This window comes from Carlito syrichta, unplaced genomic scaffold, assembly GCF_000164805.1.
Source record: "Carlito syrichta isolate Samal-C Ts95f unplaced genomic scaffold, Tarsius_syrichta-2.0.1 Scaffold309703, whole genome shotgun sequence".
In the NCBI taxonomy this organism is placed as follows: Eukaryota; Metazoa; Chordata; class Mammalia; order Primates; family Tarsiidae; genus Carlito; species Carlito syrichta.
The window spans coordinates 222,246-234,496 of record NW_007253799.1 but is presented as its reverse complement, the minus strand read 5'-3'; the positions used below and the strand labels follow the sequence as shown (position 1 = coordinate 234,496).

The 12,251-nt window shown below is 43.6% G+C and overlaps 1 protein-coding gene across 7 annotated transcripts in view; it reads left to right on the top strand.

Moving 5' to 3' along the window:
- Positions 1 to 11,585: 11,585 nt before the first annotated feature.
- The window catches only part of ZCCHC11 (zinc finger CCHC-type containing 11), a 143,580-nt gene continuing 142,914 nt past the window's right edge, over positions 11,586 to 12,251 (top strand). For all 7 annotated transcript variants that reach the window (XM_021717348.1, XM_008067552.1, XM_008067556.1 and 4 more), the window contains exon 1: positions 11,586 to 11,776. The gene's annotated coding sequence lies outside the window, so the exon portion shown is untranslated. The remainder of the gene's footprint in view (positions 11,777 to 12,251) is intronic.

Sequence of the window (12,251 nt, the reverse complement as noted above, 5' to 3'; positions counted from 1 at the left end):
CAGCCTCGACCTGCTGGGCTCCGGCGATCCTTCCTCCTCAGCTTTCCGAGTAGCCGGAATTACAGGCACGCGCTACCACGCCCGGCTGATTTTTTGATTTATTGTAGAGATGATGTCTCGCTGCCCTAGCGGGTCTCGAACCCCCGGGCTCAGGCAATCCACTCACCTCAGCCTCCCAAAGGCGCGAGATTACAGGCTGAGCCACCGAGCCTGGCTCTCAGGTTCTTCGGAACATCAAAGAAAGTAAAGTTTGTGAATCCCCCTCCCTTCAAAATCTGGGACTTTAGGCTATCAGACAGTAGTTATTTTTCAAAGAAAAATATATTTGTAGGTGCTGTAGCCTTTGCCCAGAGATTCTGAGAAGCTTATCAGTTTTATTTTATTTAAAAAATTTTTTTGAGTTCGAGTCTCACTCTTGTCACTCAGACCGGGGTGCAGTGACATGCTCATGGCCACTGCAGCCTCAACCTCCTGGACTCAGGCAATCCTTCTGCCTCAGCCTTCCAAGTAGCTGGAATTACAGGCATGTGCCACCATGCCCAGCTAATTTTTTGATTTATTGTAGAGATGAGGTCTCACCAAGTTGCCCAGGCTGGTCTCCAACCCGTGGGCTCAGGCAGTCCTCTTGCCTTGGCCTCCCAAAGTGCTGGGATTATAGGCGTGAGCCACTGCTCCTGGCCCAAGCTTATCATTTTTAAAGCTTGAAAGTGTTTGGTTGGTTTTTCTCTCCCACATAATAGTGTAAGTAGAATTTAGTACGAATCTTTTAAAAAGTAATTTGGCAGTACATATCAGGAACCTTTTAAATTTTCACACTACTTGATATAGATTTCCCACATTTGAGAATTTTCTCTGAGGAAATAACCTTATAGTGCTTTATACATTTATGCAAAAAGCATTATTTATAATAGTAGAAAATCAAAAGTAACTTAAATGCCCAACAGTGTAAGGGACTGGTTAAGCAATCTCTGGCACCTTCTCCTAATGTAATATTTTACAGATGCTAAAGCTATATTTACAAATAATTCTTACGGATATGGATAAATATGATAAAACATTAAGTAAAACTTTTTGCAAAGTATGATCTCAACCATATTAAAAGGAGTTTAAAAAAAGACTGGGGCAACCCCTTCGGGTCCCCTCCCACTGTGAGAACTTTTCTGTCCTCTCAATAAATCTTACTTTCTAAAAAAAAAACTGGAAGGAAATGTGCCAAAAAGTTATTTAGATTGGTGATCTTAAAATAGTGTGGTTATGGACTATTGTTATTTTTTTCTTTATGTTTTTCTATATTTTGGAGATTTTCTGCAAAGGACATTGAATATTTTTATAATCAGAATGAAGTTTAGTTTTAAAAATCAGGAAACTAAATGCTTACAAGCATAGAAGCGATTTGGTTTAAAATAGTTTTACAAAAGATTTATAAGTTGTACAAAATGTCTAAAGAAAAAAAAACCCAAATTGTTAAAAGAATAAAATAAAAATTAACCTTTGAAAAAACAGGTAATTATGAAGCCTATATAACAACACGAGAAATGCTTATGATTTAAGGTTAAATGAAAAGAGGCCAAAATAATTATGATTACAACCATCCATTTCAGCACCTTTAAGCAACCATACTCAGTCTCACAACATATAGTGGGCACCCACTAAAAGAAATTTCTCTGAATATATTGCTATTCCTGCTGTGGCTGTCTCTCTGTCTTCGTCTGTTTGGCCGCTGTAACAAAATACTTAGACTGGGTATTGTAAACAATGAGGACCTATGCTCACAGTTCTGGAGGCTGCAGTGTCCCAGAACAAGGTGCCAGCAGATTCAGAGTCTTGTGAGGGTTTGCACTCTACTTCAAAGATGGAGTCTTCTTGCTGTAACCTCACATGATGAAAGGGACAAGGCAGCTCCCTTCAACCACTTTTATTAGTATGCTAATCTCATACTCATTCATGAGGATGAAGCCCTTATGACTTCATCACTTCTCAAAGGCCCTACCTCTTAATTCTATCACATTGGGTATTAGGTTCCAACATAACAAATTTTAGGGGGGGGATACCAACATTCAGACCATAGCACTCTTGGACCTCTCACTCTTTGCATCCTTGCCTTTCTCCATTTGCGATACACATTTATAACTTGGTTTCCATTTAGATTCTGCTTTGCTCTTGCCAAAATATGCTGTGACTTCTTTTGCTTATGCCTCTCCAGATCTGACGAGCCCATGGTAGTCTCCAACCGACACAGGCCAGCTGCTCATTTTGAAGAGCTAACTGTTAAAATTTAAAAAGGAAAAAGAAAAAAGACTGGATGGAAACCCAGTATACCAAATAGTACTGTGGTGAGACTGTGGATAGTTTATGTCACTTTCTATAGGCTCAAAATTTTGCAATGTGGTTATGTTAGAAGTATAATAAAAATATTTAAAGTTTGAACTGAAGTCACTCATCAAATACTTTGCAAGATCAAGTTCAAAATCTTTAATATGATTCCCAAGACCCTCCAACAACCTCCAACCTATTGCCATTATACCTCTCCAACTTTGTCACACATCTACTAAGCTTTTTTCCTTCCTCTCCCTATATTACTTCAGACTAGTTCCCATTCCTTTAAACATGTATGAACTTTTTTCTCTTTTTTTATTGACACAAAACATTCATAAAGTAAGGAGCATGAAACGTAAGTGCACAACTCAGTGGATGGTCACAAAGTATATACATGTGTGACCACCACTCGGAGTAAGATCTAGTAAATTTCCAGCCCTCTAGAAGGCTCTCTCATACCATTTTCCAGTCCATATCTACATCTCCACACAGAGACAACCACTCTTCTGACTTCCACCAACAAAGATTAATTTTTCCTATTCTGAATTTCAAAGAATGGAAATACAGCATATGTATTAATTAAAAATTGTTGGCCAGGCTCAGTGACTCAGCCTGTAATCCCAGCACTTTGGGAAGCCGAGGAGAGGGAATTGCCTGAGGCTGTGGGTTCGAGACCAGCCAAGGAAAATTGGTGAGACCTCATCCTACAATAAATAAAAAATTAGCCGGGTGTGGTAGTACATGCCTGTAGTTTCGGCTACTTGGAAGGCTGAGGCGGAAGGATAGCATGAACTCAGCAGGTCGCGGATGTGGTACACTGCACTCCAGCCTGGGCAACAGAGTGAGACTTCAACTAAAAAAAAAAAATAGTATATTTTTATGCTTCTTCTGCCTAAGAACAGGAATTGTAACTATCTCTCATGTAGGCTGGGCACAGTGGCTCATGCCTGTAATCCCAGCACTTTAGGAGGCCGAGGCGGGAGGATTACGTGAGCCCAGGAGTTTGCTTATGATTACTGTCTCTGTTTCTGTCTGTCTGTTTCTCTCTTCTTTCTTTCAAGATTAGGGTATCTATGCTGCCCAGGCTGGCTGGACTCAAACTCCTGGGCTCAAGTGATCCTCTTGCCTCAGCCTTCTGAGTAGTGAGGACTACAGGTGCATACCACTGCCTCCAGCTCTGATAGTATCTTTTGATGATACTTTTTTACATTTCCATACTGCCCAATTTGTCTATTTTTCTATTGTCTGTTTTTGGTGTCATATCCAAGAAATCATTGCCAAATCGAATATTGTTTTTTTGTTTTTTTTTTGAGTTGGAGTCTCTCTCTGTTGCCCAGACTGGAGTGCAGTGGCCGCTCCCGGTCACAGCAGCCTCGACCTGCTGGGCTCCGGCGATCCTCCCGCCGCAGGCCTTCCAAGTAGCTGGAACTACAGGTGCGCACTATCATACCTGGCTAATTTTTTGATTTATTGTAGAGATGAGGTCTTGCCAAGTTGCCCAGGCGGGTCATGAACCCGCGGGCTCAGGCAATCCTATTCTGAGAGTTTTATAGTTTTAGGTCTTATGTTTAGGTTCTGGATCCATTTTGAGTTAATTTTTGTATATTGTCTAAGTTCAGGGTCCAATTTCAGACTTTTGCATGTGGATATCCAGTTTTCCCAACACCATTTATTGAAAAGACTGTCTCTTACCCACTGAATAGTCTTGGCATTCTTGTGGAAAATCATTTGACTATGCGAGGGTTTATTTCTGGATAGAGGGCATGATATTTTGAAGGGCAAAAAGATAGATCAGAGTGCAGATTGTCCTAACACATTAGAGTTGGTCATAGGAAGAGTGTTAAATGGAGTTGGATCTCATTTTTGTTTTAGAGAAAAAAGAGAGAGATGTGATTTAGAGGGAAGTAAATTAGTTGACTTAAAGGAAATTCACATCAGCATTATAGACTTCCCAATCCTAGCTCATCTAGTTTACAATCTTGTTTTTATATTTGAAAAAAAATAGAATGATTTTTTTTTTTGAGTTGGAGTCTCACTCTGTCACCCAGACTGGAGTGCAGTGGCATGCTCCTGGCCACCGCAGCCTCAACCTGCTGGTCTCCAGTGATCCTTCCATCTCAGCTTTCCAAGTAGTCAGAACTACAGGCACATGCTACCATGTCCAGCCAATTTTTGATTTATTGTAGAGACGAGGTCTCGCCAAGTTGCCCAGGTGGGTCTCGAACCCGTGGGCTCAGGCAATCCACTTGCCTCAGCCTCCCAAAGTGCTAGGATTACAGGCTGAGCCACTGAGCCCAGCCAAAATAAACTGATATTACTCCTGAGGCCAGCATACCAACAAATAGACATTACACAAGGAAGTTTTCAGTTCAGTGAAGGAAGCATTTCTATCACCTAAAACAGGTAGATTTGGTAAGGAATAGCTCTCTATAGCTACCAATGTTCAAATAGAAGTTGAATGACCACCTGTTGTCTTGCTGTAGAAGGCAGATCTGATCATCTCTCCTTGCTTACAAATGTTCCATGATTGCCCTTAAGTTTAAAATAAAGGCTCACTTTTTAAAATGGCATATATGGCCCTTATGTGGTCCTAGACTATCTTTATAGCATCACCCCCTCCATGTATATATGTTCTTGATAATCTAAATAACTGTATGAACTCTAATGTCCTTTCTAAGATCTTATTCATTTAAAAATAATGCCACCTTAAAAGACAGACTTTCTAATGTTTCAAGGAAGTGGAGCCAAAGGGTGTGGCTGTAGTTGAAAATTTCACACATAGAATAATCAAGACAGATGAACTAGAATCAATGGATACACACATACATGTTCTTGCATGAGTCTAAGGACACACGCAATCCAAACTGGGGCAGATGAGAATAAACTAGATTTTAAAAAGAAAGTTAATTCACTTTGGTGGAATGTTTACCATGAAACAGGCAGTTTTACACATTTCATCTTATTTACTTTTAAGAATGCAAAAAGACAAAGAGAAATAGATACTTTACACTATCTTTGAGGTGAACACATCCCTTAGGAGCTTTGGTATTGTCATGGTCTTTGTAAGAATCACAAAAATTAAACTTTAAACATAGCTTCTCAAAACCTCAATTTCTCAACCAACTTATCTTCGACAAAGCTTCCACCACCCACTACTGGGGAGAGGAGAACCTATTCAGTAAATCGTGCTGGGAAAACTGGCTGACCACATGCAGAAGATTGAAACAGGACCCCTACCTATCCCCATACACAAATATTAAATCTAAATGCATCAGAGACCTAAATGCAAAACCTCAAACTATAAGTAAGAAGCTTAGAAAATGCAGGAGGCACTCTATGGAAGTTGGAACTGGCAACCAATTCCTGATCAAAACCCGAAGTGCCCATGCCATGAGATAAGATAGACAAGTGGGACCTCATTAAACTGACAAGCTTCTGCAAAGCCAAAGAAACCATCAAGAGAGCAAGGAGACAGCCCACAGACTGGGAAACAATATTTGCCAATTCCATGTCTGACAAAGGCCTAACATCAAGGATCTACAAGGAGCTCAAATGTGCTGAAAAGAAAAAAACAAACAACCCCATTATAACATGGGCAAAAGATATGAATAGTCACTTCTCAAAAGAAGACATACAAGCAGCCAACAGATACATGAAAAGATGTTCAGCCTCACTAGTCATCAAGGAGATGCAAATTAAAACTACACTGAGATACTGCTTAACTCCAGTTAGAACGGCCATCATCAATAACAAAAAATAACAGATGCTGGAGAGGATGTGGTGAAAAGGGAACGCTTCACACTGTTGGTGGGAGGGTAAACTAGTACAGCTTCTGTGGAAATCAGTGTGGCAATTCCTTAAAGTTCTAAAAATTGACCTTCCATATGATCCCACAATCCCCCTGCTGGGAATATACCCGGAAGAACTCAAATCACTCTATAAAAAAGATACCTGCACACGTATGTTTATCACAGCATTGTTCACAATAGCAAGAACATGGAACCAAACATGCTATCCATCAAAAGAGGACTGGATAAAAAAAATGTGGTACATATACACAATGAAATATCACGCAGTCATAAAGAAGAACAAAATCATGAACTTTGCAGCAACCTGGATGGAATTAGAGTTTATAATACTGAGCGATCTTTCACAGAAACTAAGATCTGAGTATCATATGTTCTCACTCATAAGTGGACCTTGAACAACTACCATAAAACTATAAGAAAAGGATTGACAGTAGTGGGAAACTGCAGCGGGAGGGGGCAGGGAGGTGGGATTAACAGTAGTCAATATCTGCCTGGGCAAGGGGGGGCACACCTCATCAACAAGGGTACCTACACAATGAATATTTGTATACCTAACCCTGAATTATACCCCACAATTTTAAAATTAAAAAAAAAAAAACATAGCTTCTGATTATAGATAACTTAGAGAGTCAACAAGCAATTTCTGGGCGTTTTTTATATGTGTCAGGATTATTCTGGGTGCTAAAAATACAAAGGTGAAGAAGACTTGGTTAGGACCACATCATGGGGGTCATGCACTCTTTTTGCCCAGAGATCATCATCACTTGGGGTCTATAGTCTCTCTCCTTGAATAAAACAAGTAGATGAGGGGGAAAAAATGGGTCTCAGAGAAGCACTTTAGCAAACCTGGTCATATCTCTCTCACTTAAAAATGATCAGTGATTCCCCCATAAAATTTGCTTTTTTTTGTTTTGTTGGAGTCTCCATCGCCCAGGCTGGAGTGCAGTGGCATGCTCACGGCCACCCTAGTGTAGACCTGCTGAGCTCCGGCGATCCTTCTGTCTCAGCTTTCCAAGTAGCTGGAACTACAGGTGTGTGCTATCATGCCCAGCTAGTTTTTTTTTGTTTTTTGTTTTTGTCGAGACAAGGTCTCACCATGTAGCCCAGGCTGGTCTCGAAACTGTGGGCTCAGGCAATCCTCTCGCTTCAGTCTCTCAAAGTGCTGGGTTACAGGCTTGAGTCACTGTACCCGGCAAATTTGCATTTTTCAATGGCATAAATGGCTCTTTATGATCAACTAGTAGATCTACCTGGTATTTCTCTCTTAAGGACCTTTCTTGTTCTGATTTATTTACCAAGTCATCTTTTCATTCAATATTATTAGTTTTTGGGTTTTTTTGGTTTTTTTACTAGGTTTTCCTATCACTTATGAAGACAATAGACTATGAATGTCGATCCACTGGGTAATTATATTTCTCATTACATATAACCCAAATAAGATTTTTGCTTCAAATAATTCTCACCTGAGTTTAGATGAAGTTAAGTCCCAGAACTTCCAGACTGGATCAGCTGATCTTGTCTAATATATACTTAGTTGTGATGATAAACAAGATTACAGTCGCCAAGATCTTCAACTCAACAAGTATGTAGACATTATAAAGAACACAAGTTGGGCTTGGTGGCTCAACCTGTAATCCCGTGTCTTGGAAGGCTGAGGTGAGTGGATTGCCTGAGCCTGTGGGTTCGAGACCCGCCTGGGCAACTTGGTGAGACCTCATCTCTACAATAAATCAAAAAAATTAGCCAGGCATGGTAGTGTGTGCCTGTAGTTCCAGCTACTTGGAAGGCTGAGGCGGAAGGATCACCGGAGCCCAGTAGGTCGAGGCTGCGGTGACCGGGAGCGGCCACTGCACTCCAGTCTGGGCGGCAGAGTGAGACTCCAACTGAAAAAAAAAAAAAAGAACGCAAATATAAGTATTTGTGCTCAAGTTTACAATCTATTGGGGTCAGATTTATAAAATTAATAAGTAGGAATTCAGAGAATGGAGGAATCACATTCAGGGGAGTGTGGGAGGGCAGAAGTAATCAGGAAGACTTAAAGGAAGTGGGAGTTGAAGAGGAGCAATGGTGGTAAGAGAGCATTATCTGGAAGGGCTAAGGGAAGAGAGGCATTGGGGTTCTCATTCTGGCCCCAGTTTTCTTTTCCATCTCATTATCTTCTGCACACTCCAGACTAAATACTATCCCCTGAATCACAGATGTGTCTGGAACACAGCAGTCAAACCTTTAAGGTTCAACTTCTATTTCTTTTATTGAAGTTTCAGCCAAGTGTAGTTTATTACACTCTCCCTTGTCACACTTCCAGCCCTTTGTTCATATGATCCGTTGCTTTTACTGTAGCTCACCAGAATCATCTTCTTTGCTCAATGGTGAACTTTTTGGAGCTAGGAATCTGTGGTTTGTCTTTGTTTCCCTGGCAGCTAACTCAATGCTTTGCTTTTAAGTAACCAGGAAATGTTTATTCAATTGAACTTGCTCCAAGGACACTGATAACACTAACTAAAGTAAAGGGCATGTTGGTATCGTCTTAGCGTCACTATAGAGTTTAGGCTTTCACTTCTGTTTCCTGCTGTATTCCTTACATCACCCCTGTGAAGTAGGGATGTAGTTTAAAAATTTACAGATGAGAAACTTAGAGGGTCCATCTGCCCAAAGTCATCCAGTTGATAAATGCCAAAGTTAGGCAGGGTTCTTTTGACTTGAAATCCAGTATTCCACCCATTATAATCTGAATCTTGTAGCACTGGACAGATAGGGGTGAAATGCAGTCTCAGAGCCCTAGTTTTCTCATCTGTAAGTAGGAGCAATAGTATGTAACTCACAGAATTAGTGTAAAGAGGAGTGTCCCTCTGCAGCCTCTGAGTCATAAGAAAATGTATAGGGTAGTATCCTGTAAATGCCTTAAGATTTTTTTTGAGTCTCACTCTGTCACCCAGACTGTAGTGCAGTGGCTGCTCCTGGACCTGCTGGGCTCTGGTGATCCTTCCGCCTCAGCCTTCCAAGTAGCTGGAACTACAGGCGCGCGCTACCACGTCCGGCTAAGTTTTTGATTTATTGTACAGATGAGGTCTCACCAAGTTGCCCAGGCAGGTCTCAAACCTGCGGGCTCAGGCAATCCACTCACCTCAGCCTCCCAAGGTGCTGGGATTACAGGCTGAGCCACCAATCCCGGCCAATACCTAAGATTTAGCATCTTCCCTTCAACCCCATGCCCACTCTTGTCTAATCTTTTTCCTGCCTAGCATATGTTAATCAGACTCAAGGGTGCAGCTGTGTGATTTGTCCAGCTTTGAGGTCAGAGGGTGGTTAAATTATCTGAGGCTGGAATCTCTAAAATAATTTAAAAGACTAAAAGTCCTCTCTAACCACTACTTTATTGATTAATTAATTATTTTATTTTAAAGATGTGGGGTGCAATTCAGGATTAGGTAGATAAATGGTCTTTATACAGGTAAAGTTTGGGTCTCCTTTTGGTCCCCACTTCACCTGGTTTGAGATTAGGTACCCTTATTAATGTGATGTGCCTCCCCCTTGCCTGGCAGCGTTCCACTACTGCCAAACCCTTTCTTATAGTATTATGACAAATGTCCAGGGTCTGCTTATGAGAACATGTGGTACTCAGTTCTTTGTTTCTATGATAGATCACTGAGTATGATAGATTCTAAATTCATCCAAGTTGCTGCGAAGTCCATAATTTTGTCTTCTTTGTGGCTGTATAATATTCCATCGTGTGTATGTACCATATATTTTTCTTATTCAGTTCATTTTCTTTCTTCCTTTTTTTTGTTTTTTTGAGTTGGAGTCTCATTCTGTCGCCCAGACTGGAGTGCAGTGGCCACTCCCGGCCACTGCAGCCTCTACTTGCTGGGCTCCGGAGATCCTTCCGCCTCAGCCTTCCCAGTAGCTGGAACTACAGGCGTGCGCTACCACGCCCGGCTGATTTTTGATTTTTATTGTAGAGATGAGGTCTCGCCAAGTTGCCCAGGCGGGTCTCGAACCTGGTTCATTTTCAGTGGGCAGCATGGTTGGTTCCATAGTTTTTCTATTGTGAATAATGCTGCAATAAACATGTGCATGCAGGTATCTTTTTTGTAGAATAATTTGAGTTCCTCTGGGTACATTCCCGGTTGGGGGATTGCTGGGTCTTATGGAAGGTCGATTTTTAGATCTTTTAGGAATCGCCACAGTTTTCCACAGAGCCTGTACTAGTTTACACTCCCACCAAGTGTAGAAGTGTTCCCTTTTCTCCACATCCACTCCAGCACCTGTTGTTTTTTGAGTTACTGATGATGGCCATCCTGACTAGCGGTAGGTGGTATCTCAATGTAGTTTTTATTTACATTTCTTTGACGATTAGTGAGGCTGAGCGTTTTTTCATGTATCTGTTGGTTGCTGGTATGTCTTCTTTTGTCTATTCATATATTTTGCCCACTTTTTAATAGGGCTGTTTATTTTCTTCTTTTCCGCACGTTTGAGTTCCTTGTAGATACTGGATGTCAGGCCTTTGTCAGATTAACCTGACTTTAAATAAGATAAATACATGGAATAACATAGCACGCTAAAAGCAAGAGGAGGAGGAGGGCCTATTGATTTTATCCCGCCTTAAACTAAATAAATGATTTCCAAAACCTCTTTTTGGGGAGGGTGCTCCCGAGATTTCTCTTTTGAGCTCCTTAACTGCTGAATTGGCTACCTTTTACCAGGAAAAAAGGTGCAGCTGTGGTGGGCCAGTGGCAACGGTGAATGGGTGGGGGTCGACCCTAAGGGCTTCCTTAGTCTAGCCCACAGCAGGCGCTCAGAAGCCAGCACGCCGGCCGCCGAGGGTCGGTGTGCCAGGCCAGAGGGTACACATCCGAGGCCGGCCTTTTCCCAGGGGAAACAGCCTCGGGAGCCAGGCGCCTTTCGGGGTCCCTCTGCCTGCCCCGGGGCCTCGGCAGACCCTGGGAGCCCGATAGGTCGCCAACCGCGGGCCCCGGCGGGCTGGCGGACCTCGCGACCTCCTCTGGGAAGCCCCGCCCCTCCCCGCGCGCCTTCGACCCGCCCCCTCCGCCGGGGCCCCGCCCCTCCTCGCAGGCCAACGAGTGTCCTGGCGCGCGCGCTCGCTGCCCTCAGCGTGGGTGTGAGTGCGCCGTCCTCCCACCTCGGCCCTCTCCCCATTGTTTCTTCGCGGCCACCACGAGCCCCTTCCCCCACTGGCGAATGCCCCTCCCCCGCCCCGGTTTACCCGGAGCCGGGGCCCCCGGAACGAAGGGAGGGAGCGCCCCTGAGCCCTCGCGTCTGCGTCTCCTCTCCCGGGTCTCCTCGGCGTCTGTCTCCCATCTCCGGTCTTCCGGGGCCGAGACCCCAATCTGGCTCCGTCCGCCTCTCCCCTCCCCCTCTCCCCGGCTCCCACTCTCCCGCGGCCTCCTCCCCTCAGCGGGTCCACCTCTTTCTCTCCCTCTCCCTCCTCTTCCCCCTCCCCATCCCTTCCCCCCCACAATGCAGTTCGCGGCGCGGCGGACATGGCGGTGGAGTCCTGAGCTCGTCGTGTCCCGGCCTCCAGCGGCGGCGGCGGCGGCGGTGGCGGCAGCAACGGCAGCGGGAGGCGGAGGGGGAGGGAGCCACTGAGATGAGGAGGCGTCGCGCGCGCCTGTAGCTCGCGGGCCTCGCAGGTACGGAGGCTGCAGCCGCGGCGCGGCTCCTGTAGCCGAGGGAGTGAGCTCGAACAGGCCAGCTATTCTCACTCTAACCCTCCTAATGTGACGCACCTCGTTGGATATGGAAAATGAAGGATAAAATTACTTGAAGGATATTCTAAAGGACTAGTTGGCTGACTTTCACCTGGGGCCAATTCTAAAAATGGGTTTGTGCCTAAGGAGGTGTATGGAAGCCTATGGAAGGAAGAAGATTTGCCATGGCCAAACTCAGGGGACCCCTCTCCCATCTCATCAATGTGTTATCCAGGACTGAAAGTAACACAGCCAGGAAAGTGTCCCATTTTGATATAGACCTCACTTCTTTTGCTTTTTAAAAATTTCACTGTCACTAAATGAAAAACATTTTGCCACTTTCCACTCTTTTCAGACCTAATCTATCAATCTGCCAGTATACCATGACTTACCCCCAATCTCCAGTATTGTTTCAGAA